Below are 19191 nucleotides of genomic sequence, written 5' to 3' on the forward strand. Positions count from 1 at the left end.
TCTATCTGATACATACATGTCATCTATTTAATTCAATTATTTTGCAATTATCAATTAATAAATTGTAAATGTTGCTTTGGTAGTCATGTGCTGTTTTATCATCTGTCTTCCTTTGTTATCTAGTAGTCATTTACCCATTTTGTAAAGCTAAAAAAGGCTTTAACTGTTATCTCTCTACAGCATCAGAAAACTCAGATATGCACTCAGACTCAGACTTTAGTTTTTTGCTGTAAAGTAAGTATCATACAAAAACGGTTTGGTTACTACTGTAACATTGGTTCTCTGAAAGGAAAGAACTAACACAATTCTGCCCGGTCTGCTATAGGACTGTGGTGTTTGTGTGTTGGTCTTTTTTTGAACACGTGACTTTGTGTGTGTTTCAGCTTACATGTTTCCCCTTACCGCACCAACTGGTCTAGTTCTGGCTGAGTCCTTGTTGTGTTAGTTAGTTTCACCTGTTCCTCATGTGATATGCTCCCTTTATATTGTGCCATCGACTCTCATGTCTTTGCCAGTTTGTTTCATGATTTGGATGTTCTGTTGTTTTGTCCCTCATTGATCTTACATTATTTATGTTTGATACACAGTTTAAGAGATTTTTGTTTCTGTTTTTCCTCCATCTGGACAGTTTTTGTTTCTGATATTTTTACTTTAAATATGAAACTCATTGATTGCACTCCTGCGTTTGGTCGTCACTTCCAGTCGTGCTGTTTCAGTCCAAGTGCTAAGCCCCAGACAGAACAGTAGCAGGGTAAGAGCTTCTCGCTACTCACAAAAACCTGATGACCAGGTATGTTTACCCACTGACAAACCACCCTAAATATTGTGATCCGTGGCTAATGCAGCAACATACAATTTGAGCATGGATGGAGTCCTGATTACAAACTCTTCTGCAGGAAGTGAAGTACTGGTTGTACAGGGTAATGTGTTGGGTCCTCACTATGGGAGGAACATCAGTCAGCGAAAACTTGTCCAAGGCATTTCAAGGCATGTAGCCGCCTCTTTGAGGGGGCTCTGGTTTGCAATATGGTGTCAAGCACTGGCTGCGATAATCCATCTACATCAGAAGAGCCCTGTTCAGGGGCCAGACATGAAGTTTCCACAGCTATGGCCGAAGATACCAGATTTTTCCTAGTGCCTGCCTCCCATGCAAGATTTCACCTCAGTGGAATCCTCCACGGGGGAGTATCCAACAGCTCTATCAGCTCCGGTAACTATGGGCAGTTGGGTCACTCTAGTGTACTGTTTCCAGGTCTTCCTACATTTTTGCCCAAAATTTTGGTGTAGCAATTAAATGGTAGGGAATGCATATTAACATTTCACTGGCCATTGGAGAGCTAGGGCATCCAAGCACAATGAAGCCTTAGTCTTGGAAGTCCAGAGGTGGCAGTGTGGGTCTCCAGGTAGGCAAACAGGTCCACAACAGCTTCCGGTACAGTCTGAGAATGAAGCCTCCACTACACCTCTCTGAGTCCCTGACATGAAAGCAAGTCAACCTAGAGGAGAAGCTGGCACATCAGGTTCAACATTGGACACGACCGGATTCCCCTTTGGCGGTTATGTATGCCACAACTGTACTGTTGTCTGTCTGGATCAGTACGTGAAAGCCCTGCACAACTGACAGAAAAAATTGAAGAGCTAGGGAGACTGCAAGCTGCTCCTGGTGATTGATATGCCACACTGCTCGTCAGGGGCATCAGACTGTGGATAATGGTGGACCCGAGTAACAGGGGCCCTTGCTGGAGGGAGGAAAAAACAAATGTGAGAAAAAATAGCACTTTGCGACTACATTATTTTCATTGAACTGTGAGAACGATAACCTGACCCTTTCTAAATAAAGTGATGTACTAGAATCAAACCGTCTGTTAAAGGAAACATCTGCCTTGACTATATGAAATCTTTTCAAATGCCACTACCCTCCCCAAATTGGTGAAACATTCTTGAAATGAGGGAGCACCAATTCACTTCGAGCCTCTAAGAATTATCTGTATGCCAATCATTACACTAGTTTGGACCCAGCTTTTTGTATATTTGTCACCTTGTTTAATAAGTGCCCCATCACCCAATATACAGTAAATAGTCTGGGGCAGAATTAAATTTGAGTGTCTAGAGCCTTATGGATAAATTTTTGGACTCTTACCCAGAATTCTTGTATCTTAGCGTAGAACCACAGAGCATGGGCTATGTCTCCATCCTCCAACTGACATCACCAGCAGGTAAGTTGCTTTTAAACCAAGCCTAAACAATCTAGAGGGAGTCAAGTAGAAAATATACAAAATCTAAAACAGAATAAGGCATCCCAAGACATAGTTTTAAAATGTTTTAAAAATCTTTCCCACTCCCATCCTCCAATACCAAGTTCAGATCTCTTTCCCATAACCTCTTAAGAGCTGTGAAGGCCCCATCACCCAGACTCTGAGTCAACGAGGAATAAAACACTGATGCTTCATGATCCTTTCCAAAGGCTGTGAGCACCATACAGAGGGTGTTTGCAGCTTTAGGGGGCTGTATACTACCACCAAAAATAGTTCAAAGTAGATGGTGCAACAGTAAATACCTGGAAAATTGAGACCTAGAAATCCCAAATTGCTGTGTTATATTTAAAAATGATCTCAAAGCTCTGTTTTCATAAAGGTCACCAAGTGTAGCAACACCCCTCTCCATCCATCCAGTAGAAGGAATTTATTAAAGCGGCATCTATATGATTTTCTTTTCTCTATATGAGGCAGCATCTCTAAATTCACCAAAGCATGATCTGTAACAAAAATTTTCCCAGTTGAGCAGTCAGTATCAGTGGCCTTTCTGAAATGAAAAGCCACTCCAGCCACCCCCACAGGATGGAGGTCAACCTGGCTGGCGATGGAGGCGATTTGGGGAGTTCAGCGGGCACGGCTTTGCTGGGTAAAATCCCACGAACCACCCACCCCATATCATGCTCATTTTCTTCCGTCCGGGTCCGAGATAAGACCAGCTCGCCCTATGGCCAGTCTGATGTTTCATTTGGAACCCCATGGGGCCCCATCCATTCTTTCCAGCAAAAGGGGGACTTGTTAATACACAATTTGGGGTTCAGCCATATGCAAAAAGCATAGATAAGCATTAATAAAAAATATTTTGGGGAGGCTAAACCTCATTGTCGACTGGTCTATGTAACTTAATGAAATGCAAATGCATAGAGGTCATTTACTATTCCAATAAAATACTTATATTGTCTATAAAATAGTTTGAAATAAGTAGGAGGAACTTCTAGAGGGAGAGACTGTAGTAAATAATTGAATTTGGGGATACTATTCAATTTTATAACATTGACCTTCCCAGCCATAGACAAATGCAGTGAAGCCCACCTATCAACATCACACAATAACTTTCATTAAAGGGTCAAAATTAATTCTAACTATATCTCTCAGATTTGCTGGAAATAACATGCCTAAATACCTAATGCCTTGCTTGGGCCATTGAAAGGCAGCAGGTTGGAAAGCTGTGGCAGGGCAATATGCTGTCAGAGCAAGAGCTTCAGATTTAGACCAATTCACCCTGTATCCTGAACATTTTGAAAAATAATTAATAATTTTATGGAGGCTAGACATAGATCTACTAGGGTCAGTGACAAATAATAATGTATGATCTGCGTAGAGTATACGTTTTTGCACCACACCTCCTGCTACAATACCAGGAAAATCCTATTCTATTATATTCTATTTTATTATTGTGGCTGCTAATGGTTCCAGGGCAAGACAAAACAATAAAGATGAGAGAGGACAGCCTTGCTGGGTTCCCCTACCAAGAGAAAAAAAAATCTGAAATTAATCCATTAGTTTGTACTGCCACTAATGGTTGTTTATAAAGCATCTTAATCCACCCATTAAAAGTGTACCCAAACCCAAATTCTTAAAATCTTAAAAAGATCCCATTCCACCCTATCAAACACCTTCTTGCTCTGTTTCAGCACTTTTAACACTCTTTTCCAATTCTATGAATTCCGGTGTGTGACAGGGCGGAGGGCAGAGGACAGGGCCGGGTCATGATTCTACACACCCGGCCAAGCCTCCGAGAGGGATAAAGGCCGACTGCGAATGGTGGTCGGCCCACCCAGTTTGAGGCCGAAGCGCAGATGGCTGACATGTTTGCCCAGGCAGCCATGAGCGTGGGGCTGGACTGGAACCCTCCATCCTCTCCTCAATACTCACGGCTAGATGATTGGTTCCTTGGGTCAGGGCACTGCTCGCAGCCATGCCACAGGTTGCGATGCACCTGTGCCCCTAGAATGCAGCCACCTGGCGGGAACGTCCGACACGCCCCTCTAAGGCCTGCAGAACAACATCGTCCCTGACGGCAAAAGCCTATGGTGCCACTGGACAGGCCACCTCCGCCCTGCATGCCATGGCCCTACCTCAAGTTCACTAGGCCAAGGCACTAAAAGATCTGCAATTGGGTAGTCCTGATCCTGACGTGCTGCAGGAGTTGCGCTCAGCAACTGACCTCACCCTCCGGGCCACGAAAGCCACAGCGCTGGCACTTGGATAGGCGATGGCCACCCTCGTGGTCCAGGAACGACATCTATGGATGAACATGTTTGAGATTCGTGCCCATCTCCCAGCTCAGCCTATTCGGCAACACCGTTGAGGACTTCGGCCAGCAGTTCTCACCGGTAAAGAAGCAGACGGAGGCGATCCAGCATATCATGAGAATAAGCAGCATCTTGGACGCAGACCTCCCGCCACCATGCCAGCAACTGTATCACGCGCAGACCCCCGGCCGGCCGGTTCTGACGAGTCCAGAGGACGTCTCCACAGGACCTCCTCCTCCGTCACCAACCTGCCCCCTGCCAGGTACACTGAGCAAGGTAAGTGTAAGAGTCTTTTCTCAGCACAGGTGCCCTGGGACGCGACCAGGTACATCAGACGCGATCGTCCCCTTAGTGCCCCTCGCATTGTACTTGGATGCAGGCTTTTGCTTTCCAACACGTCGCGCTGGCTGGCCAGGACCATCCGACTCGGCTACATGATTCAGTTCGCCAGGTGCCCGCCCCACTTTAGTGGCATCATTTTCACTTCGGTGCAAGGCAAGAAAGCCAGCACCCTGCGGGTGGAAATCGCAACCCTGTTACACAAGGGCGCGACAGAGCCTGTTGCTCCAGCCAAGATTAAGAAGGGTTTCTACAGCCCTTACTTCATCGTACCTAAGAAAGGTGGTGGGTTGCAGCCAATCTTGGACCTGCGAGATCTCAACCGGGCCTTACACAGACTCCCGTTCAAGATGTTCATGCAGAGATATATCCTAACATGTGTTCGGCGTAAAGATTGGTTCACAGCGATAGACCTGAAGGACGTGTACTTTCACGTCTCGATCTTGCCTCGACACAGACCCTTCCTACGGTTCGAGTTCGAGGGCCGGGCGTACCAGTACAAGGTCCTCCCCTTCAGCCTGTACCTGTCCCCTTGCGTCTTCACGAAGGTCACAGAGGCAGCCCTTGCCCCACTAAGGGAGCAGGCATCCGCATACTAAATTACCTTGATGACTGGCTGGTTTTAGCTAACTCTCGAGAGTCACTGTGTGCCCACAGGGACCAGGTGCTCAGGCTTCTCAGCCAGTTAGGGCTTTGAGTCAACTGGGAGCATCTCTTTTCTCGGTATGGAGTTACCATATGACTGTCAATGACAGCATGCCTCACAAATGAGCTTACACAGTGAAGTGCCACTCCCTATTCAAACCAGGCACCTCGGTCCCTCTAAAACAGTTCCAGAGGCTCCTGGGGCATATGGCGTCCTCGGCAGCCATTGCGCCACTCGGGTTGATGCACATGAGACCGCTACAGCACTGGCTTCAGACTCGAGTCTTGAGATGGGCATGGTCCCACGGCACATACCTTGTGTTTTTCACTCCTCTGCTTTCTGCGGACAGGAGTCCCCCAGCAGCAGATGTCCAGACTTCAAACTGAGTTGGGGCACCGTTTGCAATGGGCACGCAGCTGCCGGTTCCATGACAGGGCCCTGACTGCATTGGCACATAAAGTATGCACATATTTTGGACCGCACATGGAGCCCTAGATGATTCCAAGCAGCTCTTTGTCTGCTGTGGCAGACAGCGGAAAGGGACGTTGTCCCCAACAGAGGTTTGTCCATGAGGTCATCAATGCCCTTGCAGAGGCCTTCTAGACCCAGGCCGTGCCCGCCCCCTTGCAGGTTCGAGCACGCTGTATGAGGAGTCCTCTGTCGGCGGACCCGTGTCTCCCGTGGGCAGCTCCCTCTACCCCCGGTTGCTGTGTTTGTAGAGCTCCTCCCTTACCAGGAAGGACCTACCACTGCACCACATCCATTTGTGGCTTGTAAGCCCATGTGACGTATTTGCCACATGTGACCTCCCCAGCCTAAGCAGCATGTGGTCTCCACGTGGTCTTTTCTTCCTGAAAGAATAGAAATCGAAAAAGAAACACCTTCCCGATACATGTTATAGCATTAGATGGCGCCATCTGCTTCTAACAGCCCTATGATGAACATAGCCTAAACCTAACCCTGGCCTGTTCCCACGTTTGGCACGTCGCTTTGTCCCCCCTCCCCCTCAAGAGAAGGTCGGGAACCTAGAAAGTGTATACAATTTTTATGGGGCGTTGCGGAATGTTACATGCAGCCTGCCGTGGGATGCTCCTTTGGCATGCAACAGCTTGCTTGCACCCACATCAGCAGTTCACGTAACACGGTTCAGTGTCGTAGCGTTATTGGATAGGGACCCCTAGTGTCACTTCACCGACACAACGTCGAGTGAGTGACAGAAGGGGAACGTCTAGGTTACTGTCATAACCCCCGTTTCCTGATGGAGGGAACGAGACTCTTGCCACAACACCGTACCAACCACTGTAATGGCCATAATGAACCTTGTTCTCGGCTCCTCATTGCAAAATTATTCCCTCCTTTTATACCCGTATGTCCGTGGGAGAGACATGCATATTCTGTTCGCCAATTCTCATTGGCCTTTTCTCAAAGCTCAGAGGCAACTGAGGCTCTCAAGAGAGACCTCTAGTGTCACTTCACTGACACAAGGCCTGTTCCCTCCATCAGGGAACGGGGTTTACGACAGTAACCTAGATGATTTTTACACATCCTCTGTAGTTTCAATGTTGACACAAATTCTACACACCTTTGCATCACTATGGTCAAGGATTTTATCTATTAAAAGATAATATTAATATCATGAAGGATCCCAACTGCTTGTAGCTTTCCCACAAGATCTATAAAAAAAGTTCTGATCATCAGCATTGGGTGCATAAACATTAGCTAAAATAAGATTTCGGTCCTGTATTTCAGCCAAAGCAATCATGACTCTTCCTAAATTATATTTGATCTGTTTGAGACATTTAAATTGTAAATTCTTTCTTATCAATGTGATGACTCCCCTGCTCTTACTCTAACCAGCACTAAGAAACACATGCCCAGCCCATGCCTTGCCAAGTTTTTCAGCTTTCTGTGAAGAAAGGTGCATTTCTTGATAGAAGACTAAAGAAGACGGAGTAAATTCTAAAGAATGTTGTGCATGAAGTACGGCAGTTCTGTGGATGGAAATGCATTGTTGATGAGAGATTTCAACAGAGAATAGCCAGACTGGTTCAAATTGACAAAGTCTATGATAACTCAGATAACCGCTATGTACAATTGTGGTGAGAATAATATATTTGTTTTTAGCAGGATAAAGCAGTGCAAAGCTTACAGTAACTTCTGTTGGTGCAGTCATTTTTTACACTCTTTGAATCCATCCCGCTTCGCTTGTGTAGCTCTAGCAAAGTCCAAAAAAAACATGATTTTGTGGTCCTCCCTGCACAACTTGCCTTTATTCCTTGCTGCTCATAGAACAAAGTTTCTGTCAACTGACTGCAAGAATCTTGCCAGGATAGACACAAGTTAGGGAAGTTAAACCTTCCACAGGCACTGCTAATCCAGTTCTACTCAGCAGTCATTGAGTTTGTCCTCTGCACTTTAATAACTGTACGGTTTGGTTCAGCTATGAAATCGGACATCAGAAGACTACAAAGGACAGTTTAGACTGATGTGTGGATTAACCCTGCCCTCACTTTCAAGAACTGTACACTTTTCTTTTGTCTTATTTTGTATTTCTATATATACTTGTATTTTCATTGGCTTTTTTACACTTATTTTTTATTATTATCATCTCTGTCTTGTTGCTGTTTTGTTTGTGCACTGGAAGCTTCTGTCACCAAGAAAAATTCCTTGTATGTGTAAGCATACTTCTAAAAATCTCATTCTGATTCTGATTATCTCAATGTGGATGCAGATGATGTTTCTGTCTTTAAACCGACAAGTGGACAGTTGGGCAACAAAAACCAGACCAAGTGTCATTAAACTGGTTTACAGATTGTCTTTGGGTGGGATACTAGCCTCTAGGAGCGAGGCTGGATACCTCTATGTAAGACTTTAGTTCAGGTGTCTTACCCTGACTTGAGCTCGGGTGGAGTCAGCAGTGGTTTGTTGAAGCCCTCTTTAACTAGCCGGTAAGTTTCCTCCATTCCTTGCCCCACCATGAGAAAGAATTATAGTGAATTGTTAATTATATGTAGTATCCAGTTTTTACAAGATCAGTAATGCTGACCTTTAGTTCAGTTTTACCACAAAGTTCAACTTCATTGCCCCCTCTGAACTCCAGAAGTATTTTAACAGTGCTGTGACTGGCATGAATTCGATATGCTTTGGACAACAGATGATATTTGAACATAAATGCCTGTAAACTTTTTACTTCCAGTACTGATGGCTATCTTAAACCAACAGTATGTTATGCATGAAACACTGCAAAATAAGCAGCGGCATCCCAGTGCAACTGTGAATTTTGTTTTGTTTGTTCCACGCATGGAATACACATGTTGTTGTTGTTTGTATACGATTTGTCTCAGTGCAGCCACAGACTGCCCACTGACATCAAATATTTTATTATAACTCTGAAAATACTGTCATTGTTTGAGGCACTTAGTAACAAGTACACTAAATATCCATAAGCAGAACTGTACTGTACTGTAGTTTCTCCTCTCTTGGTTATTTGTCTGTGAAATAGTCAGCACTTTCTCTATTACACTGTAATGTACTTACTGTCTCTACAAGGGTTGAGAAAAATTAAGAATTTTTGACTTAGCTCTTGTACAGAGAGTATAACTTTGAATTAAATTGGCCATGCCCAACAGAAAGTTGAATTGGAATTTGATTCCAAACGATAAGAGGTGGAATTTACTGAATTGCAATTCAGTGACATTTTACACATTTGATTTATGTAGACTTTTTATTGCTTGGTAGGTAGAATTACATTTGTTTAATATTTAGACAATATTTCTCTAATATTATTGATTATTTAATATTAATGTAATAATCTAATCTTTCTCTAATTTCAAACTGTGACATTTTCAGGTCATTTGAAGGGAAATGAGGAAGCGGGAAACAGTTTGCACTCTGTAATGTAATTTATTTAGTTTCGCATTTCAGCTTAAACACAAAACTCATCAGCTTCACAAACATAAAGCCACAATGAAGTCCATGCAGTAGTAAGACTCAGGTACCTCTCTCCCAACTGCCACTCTGGCTGCTCTTTATCTCTCTCCAGTGCTTCACTGTAACACAAAACAGCTGTTAGAGATATTTCCCCCCAGGTGTCAATCCTTACAGTTCTTCCTCTCCCAGACTCGCTCTCCACAGACGTCGCTAGGCCACGGCCACGGCCACATCACCACATACCCACATAAACCGACTCAGGCCGGGGACCATCCAGCCTGTCATTTAACCCAGATACCGTACCTCCTCTCACCCAATTGCGCACTTCTTTGGGTTTGTTGTGAGTCCCGCTTGTCTCAACGAATTCAGGAAAGCCCTCAGATGCTGCAGGTGCCGCTAGGTGCCGCTTATCCTGGTAGGCAGAGGCGTAACCAGCATGCAGTCTAAGGATTCGGTCCATGAGCCACTGAAACGTAGCCAGGGAAACAAACCAAATGGAAGGGTAACGAATTGGTGTAATCCAAACGGTATGGAAAATGCCGTTTTTTCACAGGACATGGGAGTTAAGGGGATCTTCCAATATCCCTTCGTCAATCCAGTGTCGAATAAAAGCGAGCTGCACCTAACCGATCGAGCAGTTCATCAATCCGAGGCATCAGATACACATCAAATTTAGACACAGCATTGACTATTCTGTAATCCACACAGAACTGGGCCAAGCCGTCGCTCTTAGGAACAAAAACCACCGAGCTGGCACAGTCTTCTATTATCCCCATATCCAGTATGGCCTTTAATTCTTCCCGAACCACTTTTTTGTGCTCGAGTAATTGGTAGGGACGACTATGTAACCCTACCCCTGGGTTCATTTCGATATGGTGCTCTATGAGATCCGTACGGCTGGGTAGAGATGAGAACACATCAGAGAATTCTTACAACCTGGCAACCTCCGTGATTTGGGACGGTGAGATGTGGTCTTAACAAGTTACCGGGGTGGCTCGATTGGTGGCTTTTAAGTTCACCTCCGGTCTGAGCTCCTCCATCTCTGGAACCACTTTCGCCAAAGTCAAGGGGAATGCTTCTCTCCACGGTTTTAGGAGGTTGAGGTGGTAAATCTGATGTGCCCTACCTCTATCTGCTAGTTTCACCTCAGACTCTATTTCCCCAACTCGCCGTGTGACCTCAAAGTGTCCTTGCCAATTGGCGAGTAATTTAGAGCTCAACATGGGGAGCAATACAAGGGCTTTATCTCCTGGTGTAAATTCCCATAGTCGAGTACCCCTATTATACAGCCAGCTTTGATGTTCTTGAGCCTGTAGCAAATTCTCCTGTGTTAATTTCCCCAGTATGTGGAGTTTTGCTCTCAGGTCAAGAACGTATGGAATTTGGTTTTTGCTGTTTGGAGGTCCCTCCTTCCAATTTTCCCATAGGATGTCGAGCATGCCACATGGTCAATGCCCGAACAATAATTAAAATGGGGAGAACCCCGTTGAGGCTTGCAGGACATTTCAAACTACAAATAATAGGGGCTCAAGCCATTTATCCCAATTTTGAGTCTCTTCGTGAATGAACATATCAATCATTTTCTTTAGGGTTTGATTAAATTGTTCATCCAAGCCGTCCATTTTGGGATGGTAAACACAGGTCTTTTACCATCCAAAATTTAGGTCAAATTTATTTAATTCCTAATCATTTGTACAGTTCGCGTAGTGTATGTGACATAAATAGAGGCATGCCTAAGGGTCTCATCTCACGTCTGATCCAGAGGGAAATACTCTGCATGGAATCTTCTAAGGGCTGGGGAATCCGAGACTTCCCTCTCCCTTATGTCCTCCTGACATGGATCTGACGTATACGGCCCTGGCACCACCTCCCCAGCCAGCGCATTACCTACCACACATGATACTTTTTTTGCAGGACGCAACCACAAAATTCTTCTTAATAAATTAGTAAATTCCGGCCAATCCGTACACAATATTAGTGGATGGGAGAGGCGGGGAATAATTACAGCCTCGACACTATGCTTATGACCCTGAAAATGAATAAAGAAGGGTAATTTTGAATATCCCCTTGCATACACCTTACCTACACCCACTTGTAAGTAAGTAAGTAACTTTAAGAAGATTTCATAAATTCTGTCAACTTAAAAGAGTCCTATGACAATTGCATCCTTTCAAAATCGAATAAAATGAAATTGCATCAAACCAAATGTATTATTAAAAACTAAACTTAATGCTTATATGAATTTCTTTGAGTTTCATCCCATTTTAATTCTACTTCCTTTAATCAAATTGCAAATCTACATCCTGTTTGTTACCTCAATTTTAAATTCAAATTAAGAAATTCAGTTCTCCTGAAAACCCAGATGTCCTGGCCAAATTCCCCCCATTGGCCCTTATCTATCATGGCTTTCTAATAATCTCCATCCCTGAATTGGCTACATCACTCTACTCTCCTCTCCACCAATAGCTAGTGTGTGGTGGGCATTCTGGCACACTATGGCTGAAGTCACATCATCCAGGCGGATGCTTCCCACTGGTGATGGTTGAGGAGATTCCCCCTATACTATGTAAAGAACTTTGAGTGCCTAGAAAAGTGCTATATAAATGTAAGGAATGAATGAATGAATGAATGAATGAATGAATGAATTCTGGAGGATGACTGTGTCTCCAAACAGACAGTGGCATGGCATTTTTAGGCCCACCACACCCAGCCACACATGGACCAAAAGAACAAACGAAGAATGCCTGATTGAAATAAAACTAACAGAGGAAGCTTAGCTCCAATTATTTTCATTGGCAGAATCTGTGTGAGCATGTGACTTTTTATTTTCCAATTCTTTTATCTCATTGACATTGATGATCACTTTCAATTAGAATTCACCTTAAATTGAATGTGTAGTCTGCATCCAGAGCACACTGTTCTGGTGACTATGTTATACAAAGCAATGCACTCAATAGATCAAATAAGTAGAATTTGGCACATGATCTAAACATTGAAACCCCAATGAGGCTATCCACTACATGTAAATAAAACAGCTTTTACTAGACTACTGATATAACTGGATTATTCATCTCATCTGAGTGTACTTTTTAAAGAGTACTATTCATTTCTTCCATTCAAGCCTTTTTAATAATGAAAAAGGTACAGATTCCACCTTTAAGTGGAAAAAATGGCATAGTGGTCCTTTAAGATTTATTCTTTGAAATATGTTATGCATAACACATGTCTATAGAAATATAATATTAAGTACACTCACCAGTGTGCAGGCCTTTGCGAATACAGACCGGTGCATCAGGGATGTGTCTCATCTTGAAGGTGCCAACAGTACTGAGGATATCGATTGCCCTGTTCGCTATTTCTGCAGCATGCCGGTTGCTGTTAGGAACAGATCATCTCCACCTGAACAAGAGCCAAAACTGTGTTGGTGGAATTGCTCATAGTACACTCATAAGTCTCTTTCTGCTTTTAACAATGGTCTGTATAATCTATCAAATGTATGTTTTACTGTGAGTTTGCGTGAATGCATGTGGTTCGATATCATGTAATGAACTGGAACTGTAATAATGTAAGCAGCATCTATTGTTTAAAAAATTACTGTTTTAATTTACAGTAATTTTCAAAGAATATTAATATATGACTGGACGTAAAATGATGCAACAAATATCTATCTGTTTTACTGTTTTTCTCAGTCTACAACAGTGTGGCAAGTATCAAGTACCTTATAAACATCATGGTTTCCAATAATAGGTTGCACAGGTCATTGTGAAGGTCGACCACCTCGATCGGCTCACTGTTAGTAGAAATTCTGGTGAATCCCACAATGTCACTGAAGTGCAGCGTCATGCTGTCAAAGTGCTCCGGCTTCATGTTGCTGCCGTGCTTTTAGTGCTTCATTGACAGACCTTTCAGAATAGAAACACAGACAAACAACTGGAAACGTTTTTATAAATCAGGATGGTTGTGTTTTTTTATATTTACTCATGTCACTCCAAACGTCTAGGTTAGGTAACCTCCATTCCCTGATGGAGGGAACGAGACGTTGTGTCGAAGAAGCGACACTAGGGGGTCTCTCTTGAGTGCCGAATATACCTCTGATCTATGAAAAAAGGCCAATGAGAAGTTGGCGGACAGAATTCTGGACATACGGGTATAAAGGCGGGGAAATGCGTCTGTTTCATTCAGGATTTTTCGGAGGAGCCGGAAATGGTCCGGCCACAACAGTGGCTCGGCTCAGCGACATGGCCGGGAGGACACAATGTCTCGTTCCCTCCATCAGGGAATGGAGGTTACATCCGTAACCTAGACGTTCCCTGTCTGTCGGTCACTTCGACCTTGTATCGAAGAAGCGACACTAGGGGTCCAATTTAAATCAGACCATGCGCTGAGCTGTGTATGTGTACTGCTGACACAGGAGCAGGCAGGTACTTGACGTGCCAAAACGACCAGCTGTATCAGACTGCACGTACCCTTCCCCAATGCCCAATAAAGTCATCGGAACCCTTATAGTTACTCTAGACAGGGGAACAAGGTGACGCTTGCCAACCTGGGATCGGGCCGAGCCTCTTTTCTGTCTATGTTTCTTGCATAGAGCAAAATGTCTGGGACCCTTACATGCATCGTGGGAAGGGGATCTTACCCATTTTCCTATTCTTTCAGGGGGAAAAGACTCTGTGGAGACCACACCCTCCCAGAGAGGGGGAGGTAAAAGTGGCGAAATACACCACATGGGCTTTTAGATCACATGTGGGAAGTGGCGCGGTGGTAGATCCCACCTCTTCGGAAGGAGGAGTTGCTACAGACACAGTGACCGAGGGGCAGTGGGAACCGCCCAACAGAGATGCGGGTCCACTAATAAGGAGACCGTACCGTGGAAAATACACACATGGGGGTCCACGTAGGAGCCCTGACCTGTGGAGCACATATTCCAGTACAGGGTAGATTGAGTACCCGTAGTGGATTGGGTCGGCGAATTCCTCCCCTGAATTGTGGACCCCGAGGGCTAGGGAGGATTCATCCAGGGAGAAAAAGTCTTTGGTTTTACCTCAGCTGAGGTAAAGGGCGCTAGGTGCAAGCGGTCCACCTGGTCAGTCCATCAGCGCGTTACCGAGTTCTACTGGCTCGGACCTGAGAAAACACGGGATGAAACTGACTCAACCCTGAGTGTGTAAAATCACGTAAAGGTATTGGGTGTTGCCCAACCCGCTGCTCTACATATGTCTGCTAGGGAGGTGCCTCTGGCCAGTGCCCACGAGGACGCAACACTTCTTGTCGAGTGTTCTCGGCTCTGCAAGGGGAGGGGCACGGCCTGGGTGTGATAGGCCAATGTAATGGTGTCAATTACCCAGTGGGAAGGCCTCTGTTTGGAGACAGCATTCCCTTTCCGCTGTCCACCAAGGCAGACAAAGAGCTGCTTAGAACGTCTAGAGCTCTGCGTGCAGTCCAAATACATATGCAAAGCACGTACCGGACACAGCAACGAAGAGCTGGGCCTGCCTCCTCCCGGGGCAGCTTCGCTTGCAGGTTCACTACCTGGTCCCTGAAGGGAGTCATAAGAACCTTGGGCACATAACCCGGTCATGGTCTTAGGATCACATAAGTGTCTGCCGGACCGAACTCCAGGCAGGTGTCGCTGACAGAGAATGCTTGCAGGTCCCTGACCCTCTTGATGGAGGCGAGCGCGATCAGGAGAGCCTTTCAGGGAGAGGGCCTTGAGTTCGACTGATTCTAGCGGCTCGAAAGGGGGGGTCTCTGAAGGTCCGAGAGGTTCACTGAGAGATCCCAGGAGGGGAACAGGCTTGGCCGGGAGGGATTCAACTTCCAGGTGCCTCTTTAGGGACCTGATAACTAAGTTGTGCTTACTCAAAGACTTGCCGTCTACTGCGTCGTGGTGGGCCATGATAGCAGCTACATACACCTTCAAGGTGGAGGGGGACAGCCTCCCCTCCAACCTCTCCTGCAGGGATGAGAGCACTGACCTAACTGCGCACCTCTGTGGGTCTTCAGCCCAGGAAGAGAACCAATTCGCGAACAAGCGCCACTTTAGGGCGTAAAGTTGCCTGGTAGAAGGGGCTCCAGCTTGGTTAATCATGTCTACGACGGCAGGTGGTAGATCAGCTAGATCTTCGGCATCCCATCTAGGGGCCAGACGTGGAGGTTCCAGACGTCTGGGTGTGGATGCCAGAGCGTGCCCGTCCCTGAGAAAGAAGGTCTTTGCTCGGGGGTATTCGTCAGGAAGGGGCTGTCGCGAGGAGTACGTGATCCGAGAACCAAGTCCGAGTGGGCCAATAGGGGGCCACTAGAGTGACTTGTTCCTCGTCCTCCCTGACCTTGCACAGCACCTGTGCAAAAAGGCTCACTGGGGGAAATGCATACTTACGCAGCCCTGTGGGCCAGCTGTGTGCCAGCGTGTCTGCCCAGAGGGGAGCCTTTGTTCTGGACTCGTCAGAACCGGCCGGCCGGGGAAAAGTTGTGGGGATGGAGGCAAGAGGTCTGCATCCAGTGGGCCGGGACTGTTGAGGTGTGGTGGCAGAGTGCCGTGAGAACGGCATTTGGGGGCCAGGTGACCCAGAGAAAGAGGAAATTGCTCTATTATTGAAAAACTTACTAACAAACAAAAAATACCTTTACCTGAAGGTTATCTTCCCGGCCCTCCACCGGGGGATGGAGCGGTCTGCTTACCAACCCCGGAGCAAACATCTCGATCTCTGGGACATCCATCTCAGGAACGCTTGGGAGCCTTTTGGGTCCCCGAAGGGGTTCGTGAGACGGGGGGCGTGCACTTCCTGCGGGGTGCTCGACACTGGGGCTGAGAACCGCTCTTGGTTGAGGCGGAGCTGCACGTTTTTTTGGAAGCCGCAGGAGGACGCCCTCGGCGGGCAGACGGAGCACGGCCTGTGCTGGAAGTGCGACGGGGCATGATGTTGAGAGATGGCCTCCGTCTGCCTCTTCACCACTGAGGACTGCTGGGCGGAGTCGTCAATGGTGCCACCGAATGGACAGCGCTGGAAGACGGGGGCGTTTGAAAAAGCGTGCTTTGTCTACCTCTCGTATCTCGACCAGGTCCAGTCCATAGATGACGTTTCTGGACCACAAGGGTGGCCATCGCCCATACGAGTGCCGGTGCTGGGACCTTCATGGCCCGGGGGGCGCGATCGGTCATTGAGCACAGTTCCTGCAGCACATCAGGAACAGGACTTCCCAAGTGCAGATTTTTAAGTGCCTTGGCCTGGTGTTGGTTGCAGGAGGGGCCATGGCATGCAGGGTGGAAGCGGTCTGGGACTGCTCCACCGTCGAGGGTAGTGAGAGCGGAGGAGCAAGGAAGGCGATTTCGGGCAGTAAAAGGTTCCCTTTTCGTCTTACTCAATTCGTCATGCACGTCCGGGAAGAAAGGAACTGGGGGGGCGCGGCTGTGAGCGGCGCACATGCCCGAGGAACCAATCAAGTAGCCGTGAGGTGGGGCGGAGGTTTCCGGTCCAGCCTCGCGCTTGCAGCAGCCAGGGAAAGCATAGCGGACCTCTGCGCGTCAGCCTCAGACTGGGCAGCAGACCCGAAGGTGGCAGCCCAGGCGATTCGTCGCATCAGATGCCGCTTTGACGCTCTCCGATGCAGCGGCGATGTCGTCATCCAAATCCGGGGACTCAAGGGAGAACGCCGGCTGGCCGTGAAGCGAGCCGCAATCATCCCGAGCTTGGATGGAAACAAGCAAGCGTGCCAGGGAGATGGGTGGTTCGCGGGGATTTACTCGGTGAAACCGAGCCTGTCATTATCCCCAAATCGTTTTCATTGCCCGCGGCACCTGCCCCAATCCCGTAGGAAGGAGGCGAGGCACGGGGGGGTGGCTGAAGTGGCTTTCTCTCGTGACAAAAGAAAGCCACGACCGCAATGCTGCCATGGCTATGTTCTCGCACTGAGAACATGAACCATTCATAAAACGCTGCCTGTGTGTGATTGCAGCCCAGGCACACGAGGCAGCTTTTATGACCGTCAGAAGTGGAGAGAAATCAACCGCATCCAGAAACTACACAGCGGCGGAAAGACGTCATTAAAAAGAGGCGTCCTGAAAAGGACATTCAACGCCAACTGTGTATTTGCTCTTTTAGAGAAACTAACACTTTTAGAGAAAGTCACTCTTTTACAAACATGCCCAGGGGCAAACTGCACTGCCATGCAGAGGAGAAAGCCGCTGAATTGCGCTGTAGATCCAACAGCAGATCGCTCAAAGGTGAGAGGGACCAGGTGTGTGACTCGCAGGTCGCTGCATACATGACTCTCGGCACCGAAGAAAATTTCTGAATGAAACAGATGCATTTCCTCGCCTTTATACCCGTATGTCCGGGGGTGGGACATGCAAATTCTGTCCGCCAACTTCTCATTGGCCTTTTTTCATAGATCAGAGGCATATTCGGTGCTCAAGAGAGACCCCTATTCGACACAACGTCGAAGTGAGTGACAGACGGGGAACTATTCTTCCATGGAACACAAAAAGAGAAATTCTTAAGAATTTTACAAGTCGTTTTTTCCATGTAATTATAATAAAAGGGAATTAAGGCTTTCCAGATTCATATAATTCAGATTGGTTTTGTGAACTGGATCGACTAATTTATTAAAAAGATCCCATTTAAAAGAATACATTTATTATTACAAATTGAACATTGTTACTTCTTTCCGAAACGCTCATGACCAGCCAATGGGAGCTTGGGTGAAGATAAGATTTTCAGTGAATAAAGATGCTAATTTTGGTATTTTCCTTACACAAAGTAATGAATTGGCTTCAGAAGACTGCATTTATGATATTTGTGATACTTTAATTATGTTTTCCGATGCTTTTGCCTCTTTTTTGATGCTCAAAACCTCCGGTCCCTCATTCTTTGTGATTGTATGAAAAAGAAACAGTACATTCTTCAACATTTCTCATTTGTATTCCACGGAGGAAGGACGAAGGAAATCATATGGGTTTAAATGACATGAAGGGGGGAAAATAATGACAGAATTTTCATTTTGGGGTAAACTGTCCCTTAAAAACTTTTACTAGTTTCTTGAAAAGCTGTCTCTTGACGGAGATTAAGAAAGGTAGAAAAGTGTGTGTATGTATGAAATACTGACGGTGGCAGCATCCGTCTTCGGCTTCTCTATTTCCAGCTCTTCTGTCCTCTCACGGATGTGCTCCTCCTGGTTAGAGGAATACAGTTCCAACATGCTCAACATTGAGTATATGATGTTTGTCTTATTTCCCTTATTGATGGTCTTAAACTGAGGCCAAAGAACATGTCAACACATAACCTTTTAATCAAAATCATAAACAATTATCTTTTCATGTATTTTCAAATTCGAGCTCTAAGCAAAAATCTGAATATGTCTAAGAAAGGTTAGACTCTTGCAGACACTATAGAAAAGTGTTTCCCAACCACTGTGCAGCGGCTCACTAGTGTACCGTTGTCAGGTGTGCCATGGAAAAATTATCAAATTCCACAAAATAAATAAATGCATGAAAAACAAATTTTTTCAGGGATCCAAACTCCTCACCTTTTGGAGAAATTCGTTTTTAAATCATAATAGGTCAATTTTGTGATTGTGAAGAGCAATGATAAATGTGTTAAAATGACTGATACTTATACATGTTAAGGGTTTGATGCCTCAACTCAACTCATAAGAAATGCTAAAATAGCTGGAATTTGTGCTTTTAGCTTATTCTTTAAAAAAAATTATATCC

At 45.8% G+C, this 19191-nt stretch overlaps 1 pseudogene; it reads right to left on the minus strand.

Annotated features, from left to right (window-relative positions):
* Window positions 1–1363: 1363 nt before the first annotated feature.
* LOC127624927 (retinal guanylyl cyclase 1-like) lies at window positions 1364–18930 on the minus strand (annotated as a pseudogene).
* Between the last annotated feature and the right edge of the window lie 261 nt (window positions 18931–19191).

The sequence above is a fragment of the Xyrauchen texanus genome, chromosome 31 (assembly GCF_025860055.1).
Source record: "Xyrauchen texanus isolate HMW12.3.18 chromosome 31, RBS_HiC_50CHRs, whole genome shotgun sequence".
In the NCBI taxonomy this organism is placed as follows: Eukaryota; Metazoa; Chordata; class Actinopteri; order Cypriniformes; family Catostomidae; genus Xyrauchen; species Xyrauchen texanus.